This window comes from Macaca mulatta, chromosome 1 (genome assembly GCF_049350105.2).
Source record: "Macaca mulatta isolate MMU2019108-1 chromosome 1, T2T-MMU8v2.0, whole genome shotgun sequence".
NCBI classification, from domain to species: domain Eukaryota; kingdom Metazoa; phylum Chordata; class Mammalia; order Primates; family Cercopithecidae; genus Macaca; species Macaca mulatta.
The window spans coordinates 61,001,824-61,012,768 of NC_133406.1; the positions used below are offsets into that span (position 1 = coordinate 61,001,824).

General features: G+C 49.8%; 1 long non-coding RNA gene across 2 annotated transcripts; it reads left to right on the top strand.

Annotated features, from left to right (window-relative positions):
• Positions 1-8,117: 8,117 nt before the first annotated feature.
• LOC144341201 (uncharacterized) lies at positions 8,118-10,061 on the top strand. 2 transcript variants are annotated; one of them, XR_013417986.1, is made up of 2 exons: positions 8,118-8,731; positions 9,588-10,061. It is a non-coding gene; the product is annotated as an uncharacterized LOC144341201 (long non-coding RNA). The 2 variants fall into 2 exon arrangements; XR_013417985.1 differs by lacking the exon at positions 8,118-8,731 and adding an exon at positions 9,008-9,137.
• Positions 10,062-10,945: the final 884 nt, after the last annotated feature.

Below are 10,945 nucleotides of genomic sequence, written 5' to 3' on the forward strand. Positions count from 1 at the left end.
GTGCCACCACACCCGGCTAATTTTTGTATTTTTAGTAGAGACAGGGTTTCACCATGTTGGTCAGTCTGGTCTCCAACTCCTGACTAGTGATCCACCCGCCTCAGCCTCCTAAAGTGCTGGGATTACAGGCATGAGCCAACACGCAGGTGACACCAACTTTTATCCCCTAACCCCATGAGGCTCTCACGAGTAATGTTCAGCCTCTCAGCTGCCTTTTCTTGATTGGCAAATATCGTTAGGGCAAAAGTGGTACAAACGCAGACTCACCTGTCAGGACACTTGTTTTCTTCCAGATCTTGGCCCATGATTCTACTTTTATTTTTATTTTTATTTTTTTGAGACGGAATCTCGCTCTGTGGCCCAGGCTGGAGTGCAGTGGTGTGATCTTGGCTAACTGCAAGCTCCGCCTCCCAGGTTCACGCCATTCTCCTGCCTCAGCCTCCCAAGTAGCTGGGACTACAGGCACCCGCCACCACGCCCAGCTAATTTTCTGTAATTTTAGTAGAGACGGGGTTTCACCATGTTAGCCAGGATGGTCTCGATCTCCTAACCTCGTGATCCACCCGCCTCGGCCTCCCACAGTGCTGGGATTACAGGCGTGAGCCACCGTGCCCGGCCTGCCCATGATTCTACACTATTCTGTCAGGCCTCCTATGCTTTCAAGCAAGCGTTCAACTCACCTCACTGTTGTTAGCAGGAGGGTTGGTCCAAATTAGCTAATTTGCTATTACCAGAAGCTGCCATCTCTGTATCTTAGTTGATTCTTTCAAAAACTCAATCTTCAACAGCTGAGAGCAGTATTTAAAAATTTCTCGTCTCTTATATGATTTGTGGTTTAGGCAACTTCTGAATTTTTGATATATTTCACATTATATCTTTTGAGGTAGCATTATTTAATGTCTTAAGGTTTATAATGGTTATAAACACATGGTGAATATTTTATGGCCTCTATTTCCCAGCCATTGCTTTTTTGCCTTAAATTTTACATTCTGTTTTTTGTGTAAATTTCATTTACTTTGTATATCTTTGCCTATATCACTATTTTGTAACCACTCAAAAACATTTTGCTTTAAGCCTGTGTTATAAAAACATTCACATTATCATTACTAGCATGATTTATCTACTGTAATTTTATGTTACACATTATATATATTTTATTCCTTTTTATTATTTTCTTGTCTTTTGCTATATTAATCCCTTTTTTCCTTACTCTTTCTCTCTAGGTTCTTGGGAATTTTCCATTCAGCTTTTATTCTACTAGTGGATGGATACCTTTTATTTATTTTTATCGTTTTATTTTTGAGACAGGTTCTTTCCCTGTTGCCCAGGCTGGAGTGCAGTGACTCAATTTTGGCTCACTGTAGCCTTGACTTCCTGGGCTTAAACCTCCAAGGAACCGGGACTACCAGCTTGGCACACACCACCTTGCCCGGCAAGTTATCTTTTTTGTAAAGATGAGGGGGGTAGAGGGTGGTTCTCAATATGTTGCCCAGGCTGGTCTTAAACTCCTGGGCTCAAGCAATCCTCCCACCTTGGCCTTCCAAAATGCTGGGATTACAGGGCTAAGCCACTGCACCTGGCTGATACCTTTATTTTTAAAATATCTTAACTTAAATTCCTTTTTTTTTTTTTTGAGACGGAGTCTCACTCTGTCGCCCAGGCTGGAGTGCAGTGGCGCAATTTCAGCTCACTGCAACCTTTGCCTCCCGGGTTCAAGTGATTCTCCTGTCTCAGCCTCCTGAGTAGCTGGGATTACAGGCGCACGCTGTCACGCCCGGCTACTTTTTTGTAGTTTAGTAGAGACGGGGTTTCACGGTGTGGGGCAGGCTCGTCTCGAACTCCTGAGCTCAGGCAATCCGCCGCCTCGGCCTCCCAAAGTGCTGAGATTACAGGTTATGAACCACCGTGCCCCGCCTAAATTTCTTAACATCAACAATTAGACCATATCGACCAATATGTTCTAAGATATATGCATACTATTTTGCCACCTCTCATTTTTATAAATAGTATACTCTTTCTTTGATACCTCCCAGTTTTTGTCAAAGTAAATTGTGATAAAATAACCCCAATTTATAATCATGAAATATTTATTATATATAATTTTAATAATGATTAGCGTTGTTTCATATTATATTAATTATAATTATTTCGTTTATGTAGTTTCATTTGGTTTTATTGATTTTTTGCCTTTTCTTTTATATTTTTTTCTGTTGAATTATTTATTTTGATTCGTTTCTTAGCTGGCAGGACTATGTCCTCAAGTACTATTTTTCAAAAAGGGTTTATGGAAGAGCTCTCCCACCCCCAATGGAGTTGGCTAACATCCTGTACCAGTTATCAATTTATTACCGTCTGGCTCCAAATCCACCCTTCACAGATGCCTGGAACGTTTCTCCCTTGCCTGCGGGCACAATGTTAAACTGTGTCAGTAGAGGGCGCTAGAGGACAGACAGAAGAAGAGACCTCTTGCGGTTTCTTTAAGCTTTCCTTCCTACTTGCTTTTGAGACTCTGAACCCCCGGGGGTTCTCAGCTCAGTTTCAGGGCACTTCCGCAGGCATCTTCACGGCTAGTTCTGTGGGTGTCCCACCTAGTTTCCCAGTGGTGAGTTCAGCCGCACCGTCTTGGGCGGATTGCTGGTGGGGCAAACGTCACCCAGCCAGTTTCCTGCGAAGTCCCACATGCGCACTCCCCCGGGGGCAGCTTCCCAGCAAGTTCTGCGTGAGTCCTAGGTGGCTTTGCCATGAGTTCAGCGCATCCCCTAAGAGCAACTTACGGGGGAATTTTGTGGGCACCCCAGCAGGAGGCTTCCAGCCCTCCAACCGTGGCCTGGGGTTCTCTTCCCCACAATGTTCCCTCTCTGTGGCCCGGTTCTCTCCAGGGACAACCCAGAGAACTTCACTTTCTCCAGTAAGGACTGAACCCAAGTCTCGGAGAGCCAGCCTTCTTCAAGTTCGTTCCTTCTTTTTGGATTCTCCCCCATCCCTGGGAGATCATCTGACATTCCTGTTTATTCCCACTACACCATTAATTTCTATCCTGACTGATTCACAACGCTGAGTTCTGAAGCAAGGGCAAGCTGTGGGGTGCTTCTTGCCGTCCCTACTCAAAACGGAAAAAGCTGGCCAGGCGTGGTGGCTCACGCCTGTAATCCCAGCACTTTGGGAGGCTGAGACAGGAGGATCGCTTGAGCCCAGGAGTTCAAGATCAGTCTGGACAACATAAGGAGACTCTGTCTCTACAAATATATATACACACACACATATATATATGTAAAATATATATAATATAAAATATATATATATATTTTAAATTAGCCAGGCATGGTGGTGCGTACCTATGGTCTCAGCTACTCAGGAGGCTGAGGCAGGAGGATCGCCTGAACCCTGGGGTGTTGAGGCTGTTGTGAGCCGTAATGGTGCCACTGCACTCCAGCCTGGGGCAGGGACTGAGACCCCGTCTCAAAAAATAAAAATAAAAAGAATGGAAAGAACCAATGAAATCTTGATGCTATTAACACCTCTGAATATTTTGCTGCTTTCTAGAATCCACACAAAACAGGAATCCCGCTTGCGGAGGACATGTTACAATGTCAGGGCAGTCAGACCAGTTGGAGAAGTGTGCTCTGTCCTATAAAAACGTGCTTCTTCCTGACTTCTACCCCATGTCGATGGGCCCATGATCTCCTCCTAGACCTCTCAGCTGAAATCAGTCCTGTCCCTGTCTTTGGTGTCCTTCATACCCTCTCTTGGCTGTCTCACTGCCACAGCCCTGGCTCAGGCCCTGGTCACCTTGCCTAGGGCAGTGGCTTCCCTGGGAATGCCATCTCCACTCAATACTCCTTCTGGTGCTTGAGTGCCCTGCTCAAGACCTCACCTCCCAGGAAGCTTCCTGAACAGCTTAACTCACTGTTTCTCCCTGTTCTGCCCTTTCCTATTATCTGTGCAAATCTGAAGGCACTTTCTGCTCTGTCATGTACCTGATCTTTCCTGCCAACCTAGACTGCTTTGATGAAAGCTGCATCAGATAGCAGAGGACACCACTTATTTGTATGGAAATGGCGTCCTCTGCTGATAGAAATATGGAATGACTGGAACTTTTCCCTAGCTGTGTACCGGCCCCTTACTGCCGAAAGCAGAGAGAACCAGTGATACCCAAGAAAACCCAACTGCCCTTCTCTCTGCCCACCCCAATCCCTAAGCATGTAAAATTCAATCCGCTGACTTACTTACCAGATTTCCACACCTCACTATTACACTAAGACGTTCCTGATGCTCCAGTCTCATGGATGATGGCAATCTCTGACATTAATTGGATATGCACTATATATGCCAGGCACTGGGCTAATTTCTTTATCTATATTATATTATTTAAGCCTCATAGCAACTTCGTAAAGCAGACGGTTGGGCCAGGTTCATTAAAAGCACAGCCTGGGACAGCCTGGACAGATAGTGCACAAATTCTTCTACTGGGGAAGAACCCTCAGAAGAAAGAAAAGGAAGGAGAGAGGGGTGGGGAAGGAGGGAGCCAGGCTGTGGTGTCAGCTGTGGCTGAGGCGTGGCCTGATTTCACGGGGAGCCCTGGAGCATGTGCTACACCAGAGTTCATCTGGTCTTGAGGTCAGGGACTGGACTTTCCTGCCCCTGTATCAGACAAGCATCGGCTGCAAGCCCCAAGCAAGGCAGCCTCCATTCCCGGGGAAGTCTCTGCAGAGGGAATAACTGTGAACTGTTACCAGCCAAACCTCACAGCAGCCAGCGGGCACGGATGGAGGGTTGTACCAGACCAGTAAAGGGGGTTTGGTTGGGCACTAATAGCAACCATGGTACTGTTATTTCTACTGTACAAATGCAGAATTATAATCTTCCAGGTTTGTAGGTGCTTTATAGATTCTGAGTGTTTTCATATTCATTACCTCATTCAATGTTGCAGTAACCTTGAGAGGTAGTGATCATGATCCTCACTTTATGAACGAGAGTGGGAGGGTGGGAGACTTCCCCAGGATTGTCCGGTCGGTAAATATCTTCTCTGTTTGTAAATAGCATCTTCCCAGATACATAGCCAGCTGTCTTGGGTCCCAGTACAGCCTCTTCCCTGTGACATTCACACTCTGGTCATTTACCAAGGCTCTTATAGCCCTTTTAACTCAGACTGAATCCAACACAGCCGTGAAGCTGGCAACCGTGAAGCTGAGACTAGGTACGAGGACACACCTCCTATCAGGTGGGGCCTTGCCTTGCCTGCCTGACACTTTGCTGGGCTCAGAATGCTTCTCCAAATTCCCCCATGGAAAGAGGACACCTGGGGCACTTCTCACCTGCTCCTGCTTCGACAGTTTCCCTTGGCAGTCTCCTTAGAGGTGTCCCAGCAAGCTAGAGTCTGTCAGAGGACATTGAGGGCCAGGCCAGAGAAGTTTAGAAAGAGTCCCAGGACTACCTGAGTGCTGCTTTCACCTGCCACAGGGGTAGCTATGCAGCCAGTCTTGTGGCAGAGGCTGGGGTTTCCTGGATCTTAGAAGTGTCACCTCTTCCACCCTCTCAGGACCCTGGGCTTTTGCACTCAAGCTGCCTCTGGATCTAGCAAAGGCCCCGAGCAATCTTTGGAATGGATGAGTTCGAAAAGCTGCATTAGAGTGGCTCCCCTCCTCCAACGCCACCTCATCAGCGTTCCAAGGGATGCGTCACACCTAAGAGCTGATGAGGTACAGCAGGAGCACACAGGGGACCCAGAAACCTCGCATTGTGTTGGGAAAGAGCTCACTGACTCAGGTGCGAATCCCCCACTCTATCACAGGGCATCTCAGTTAAGATGAGGTAGAAATGAGAGCAACAGAAAATTCACAACAGCAGCTATTGTGTTGTTATTGAGTGGCCCTTGCCCTCGTGGTTCAAGGTAGCACCTGCCTACCAAGCAGCAAAATAGAGGGAGGGACAAAGAAGAAGGAGCAGACAGCAGATGCACAACCTGTGTCTTAAGAAAGGTTCCCAGACACTGCTGCGTGACGTGTCCACTTACTTCTCTTTGGCCTGAAGTCAGTCATGTAACCACACCTACCCACACAGGAGACTGGGAAATGCAGTCTTCATTCTGGGCAGCCATGTTTCCTGCCATAACTTTTCTTACCCTGATAAAACAGTAGCAAGTTATTGGAGACTAGCAGCTCCTACCAGACTAGATTGTGGCCTTGGGAAAGTCTCATGGCCTCTCTAGGCTTGGAGATAACGCTATCTTACCACAAACAAGTTGTATTAACTGAAGTCTCCGATGCAAAGGATCTAGCACAGAGCCTGGAATGTACTATACACAACCTCCCCTTCCCTGTTTCTGCCTCCAGATATTCTGGAATGTGTGGCAGTAGCTCGCATGCTCTCAAATGTGGCCACAGCACCTGCAACCCGTGTCTGAGTGCTTTGTCTCTGCAAACTCACAGGATCACGCTGAAACTTCTTACCAGAACTTCTGAACCAGACCTCAGGGTAGTAGAGTAACTCTCAGTGACATTTAAAGAAGAAATAATGCCACTATCACACAAACTATTTACCCCCTGGAGTCCATGCATTATCCCATTCCATTCCTGCACAACCCCAGGCCATAGGAACTATTATCCTGACTGACAGATTTGGAAACTGAGGTTCAGAGAGGTTAAGCAGCTTGCCCAAGGTGACATAGATAGTAACTGGCTGAACTAGGATCAGATCCCGTCTATTTGGCTCCAAGTCCTTGTCCTGTAATCATCATGGTACAGTAGTGAAGGATTTCCCTGTTTGAAGTGTCTACTCACTGCCCGTTGATGGAACCTATTGTTAAAAGATCTCAGGGAGGAGTGGGCCCATGAAGGAAGCCTTTTCCCCGGTGAGGAGAGTCAGCTGAGCTTTGGGGCCTGTGAGATGCTGATTACAGTTGTTACCAGGCAGGCAACCTAGGAAGATGCCTGGAGCCTGGAGACATGATGTGAGTCATAGCCTTGGACTTGCCTGCACACTCCTCATATTGCCCCAGCCTCAAGGGCAGACCGCCAGGACCAGATGGGAGTGGGGACAGCCCTGGACCCTGGCCAACAGCTCTGAAAAGAAAAAGCTTCTTCGTAAGCTGCAGTAAATCCTTAGGGTTAATTGCAGCCTGAACGTTCATTTCAAAGACCTCACTTCCTGAATCCCAGGAGCATCCAGGAGAATGGGACCAAGGTGGCCCAGCCCAAAAAAAGCAAGACACGAACACTGTCTCAACCTGTACGTTCTCAAGGATAAAGAGGGCCCCTACTAGCAAGACAAATGGGTGGCCCCTATGATCCTGGAGGGGCTGAGTACAGGGGAAGGATGGCATAGGAGACTCCCACCAAGAAGGCAGTGATCCTGGGCTTGGGCGCCCACTCCCTGCCGGAGAACCCACCCTGGCCTGGCTTCAGGAGCCCTCCAACCTTCACCCTCAAGCCACTTGACCTCCACCTACATCCGGCACTGCTCCCTGGGGGAAGGCAGGGGTGTGACTTCTTGGTAGTCTCATCTGGCCTGTCTCCCCCAGGAGTGGGAGCTCCCCGAGGGGAGGGCTGTTGCAGGCCCCTTCTGGACCTCAGTTCCTGCAGTGGTCCCCCAGTTACGCTTCCCCACTAAGTGGCTGACAGAGCATTTGCCCAGCATCGCGATCCTTTAGCCCAGAACCCTCCCTGAGCAGGCCCAGGATATAGAAACGGTCCAGCGTTGGCCTTTGACCGGGGAGAACAGGGTGAGGGGGAGACCCAGGCGCGGACTCCTGCGGGGGTCTGGGTGGGCCCAGTGAGGTCAGTTCTGGTTCTCCAGTGAAGTAGACCAATTCCAGGGCGGCCCCCAACTTGCTGTGTGATCCTGGGACATTTGCTTAAACTCTCTGAGCCTCATCTTTCCTTCCACACGATAGGGAAACGATCTTACCTTTGGGAGAATGAGTTGAAGTAAATCACTCTGACCCCCTAGACGGAGAGGAAGGAGCGAGAGAATTTCTGCCATCCCACAGGACCCAGCACAGAGGAGGCGGCTCCCCCAGCTTATTAACCACAGACCGGGTGTGCGCGCCCAAGCTCACCGGCAGAGGGCGCCAGGCCTCCGCTTGGTGCTTGAGCCTCGAGGCCCAGAAAAGGTACCTGGTCCCCAGAGGTCTGAAATCGCCGATTGTGTTTATTCAAAGCCAGTCACCATTGCTCACCCGTCTGACTTCCTCTGGGTGTGTGTGGACGGGCGTGCGTGTGACCGCGTCTGTGCACCGGGGAAGGTGCTGTGGGTTTTGTGCTGAGCCAGGGGTGGGGCTTCTCCTGTCCGCCAGGTCCTGGGCTCCCGGCAGCGGCCGGCAGGGGCGGTGCCGATGCTGCAGGAGGGTCAGGAGCCACTGCCTCGTGCTCAGCCCTACGGGAGCCACTCTGTGTGCCCTGCAGCGGGAAGGACCCACCAGGTAGACCACCTCCTTGGCCGATGACCCCTGCAACAGAGCCGTCTCTCCGGTGCTCCTGCTAGCCAAGTCAGTGTGAGGTCCGGACGGAGGAAGCCCTGCTTGTTTCTCTGTTCAGAGGAAAGGAGTCAGGGGATTGTAAAATAGGCCTTAGGTTCTTGGACAAGAAGACAAAACCAAACCAAACTTAGGTTCTTGGACAAGAAGACAAAACCAAACCAAACCAAAAGCCTGGTGAGATCACTGTCTTACCCAGACGCAGGTGATTGCTCAGGTCGGATCAGCCAGCCTGGGCTCTGATACCTGCCAGGCCAGGTGAGGCCCATGCACAGGGGAAGGGGGTTAGCATGGCCTCTGCCTGGGACTCCCAGCCTGAGGGGGCAATGCATCCTCACCCCAAGAGACAACTGTTTGCAGGATGATACTCCCCAGGATAGTCAGGCTGGTCTGGGAGGCAGCCTGTGGCCACACAGGGTGGAGAAAGCGAACTCAAATTGTGAAGTAGACAGGGCTAGCGGAGGCCCCTCCCATCTGCCCTGTCAGCATCCCCTTTTTGCTTCGCCACTTCCCAGAATCACCCTTTTCATAGACACTTACACATAGATGACCACCATGTGATCATCCTTCCCAGGCTGAGGATACAGACAGGAGCTGGCAGAGCAGGGAGGGTGCTGGGCAACTACTACAGGATCATGAACCCTGGGGAAGGCTCCTGATGGTGGTAGGTGGCCGAGGGGGCGGGGCACCAACAAAGGCTTCCAAGACCCTGAAGGAGGCGAGGCACGCTGAGTCTTAAGGAGCCAGAGGCGTCATCTTATCAGGTGACAGGAGTGAGGCCCCACGGCAATGCCTGCTGTGGAGGGGCCAGTGGGCTAGGCAGGCACCCACAGCAGCTGTGGTAACTTCGGGCAGACTAGAAGGCTGAGTTATTTTACAAACGCTTATTCTGTGAGGTTGGTAGAAAAATGAAGCTCAGAGAGGTTACGTAACTTGTCCCAGGACACACAGCCAGGACTTTTGCCTGTATATCCCAAGCTGTAGCCTGAACTGGCTCCTTAGGTAGCCTCTGCCCCTCCCACCACCCCAACTCCCTGAAGCAGAACCTCGGTTAGAGTGGCAGGGCCCGTCTTGTTTTGACAGTTCTAGAACTTGTCTTTGTTTTATTTTTCAGGTGACCAGAATTGGTTAACACCTACAGGCCTGGCTCACCCAACCAAACATACAGTAGGTGGGTGAATGGATAAACAGAACGCCACTGTGACCGCTTACAGTGAGCTCCAGTCCATTTAGAAGGCTGGTGTCAGGAACTGGCTCAAGTCATCCATTCCCTCCTGGTGATGCTGGGCAAATGCAGAACCAGAGCAAATGGAGCCAGCCTTTCTCGAAGGATTCCTCAATCTGTCAGACTGGGCTACAGAAATGCGTGACGTGCCGGGAAGTGTCAGGGAAAGTGTGGCTCAGGAGTGACCTGGATTGTAATCTTAGCTCTACCAGTTCTTAACAACATGTCCTTGGCAGGTCGCTTAAGCCCTGGCCTGTTCATCTGATACATGGAGATGATCATAGAACAATCCAGAGAGTTGCTGGGAGGAGCATACAGATGATGTGCTGTGCAATGACTAGGTCCAGGCAGATGCAACATAAACAGTAGCTCTTGCTATTACTGGGCAGCTGGGTGACTTCCCTGTCTACAGAAGGCATATTTACAATGGCCACTGTCTTCGTGCTCTTCTTCTTCACCCCGGTCAGCCCTGGGTCCTCTCACAAGCCCTTGCTATTCCTCAAGCCCTTCCATTATCACAGTGTCTCTCCAGTCAGGCAGGTGCCAAATAATCCATTGGGCTACAATTTGATTCAGTGACATTCTTTTTTCTTTTCTTTTCTTTTTTTCTGAGATAGAGTCTAGCTCTGTCGCCCAAGCTGGAGTGCAGTGGCATGATCTTGACTCACTGCAACCTCCACCTCCTGGGACTACAGGCACACACCATCATTCGTGGCTAATTTTTGTATTTTTTGTAGAGACGAGGTCTCACTGTGTTGCCCAGGCTGGTTTCTCAAACTCCTGGGCTCAAGCGATCTACCCGCCTTGGCCTCTCAAAGTGCTGGGATTACAAGCGTGAACACCGTGCCCCGCCAACTGAGTGCCATTCTTACCCTAAGGGTGCAGAGCGCTCAACTCGAGGGAGATGTTTTCTGGTTCTTAGAGTGGATTTGAAAATACTATATCTCACTTCCCTCAGCCACATGCCTTCCCTGAGTGACACGTTTCCCAGGTGACAGGTTTCCAAGTCTGGGGGACCTGAGACAACAGCCTGATACTGCCACTTGCCACAGTATGTGACCTTGGGCATGTTTTTTGCCCTTATGGAATCCCAGATTCCTTATGTGTCAATCGGGGCACATTCAGCCACAGAACTGGGAGAGGATCCCAGCGTTAAAGTGTCTAATGCCTGGCCCAGTGTGAGGAGGGACTCGGTAAGTGATAATTGTCTCATAGTCATGACACTGATGCTGGGTTTTATAAAGTTT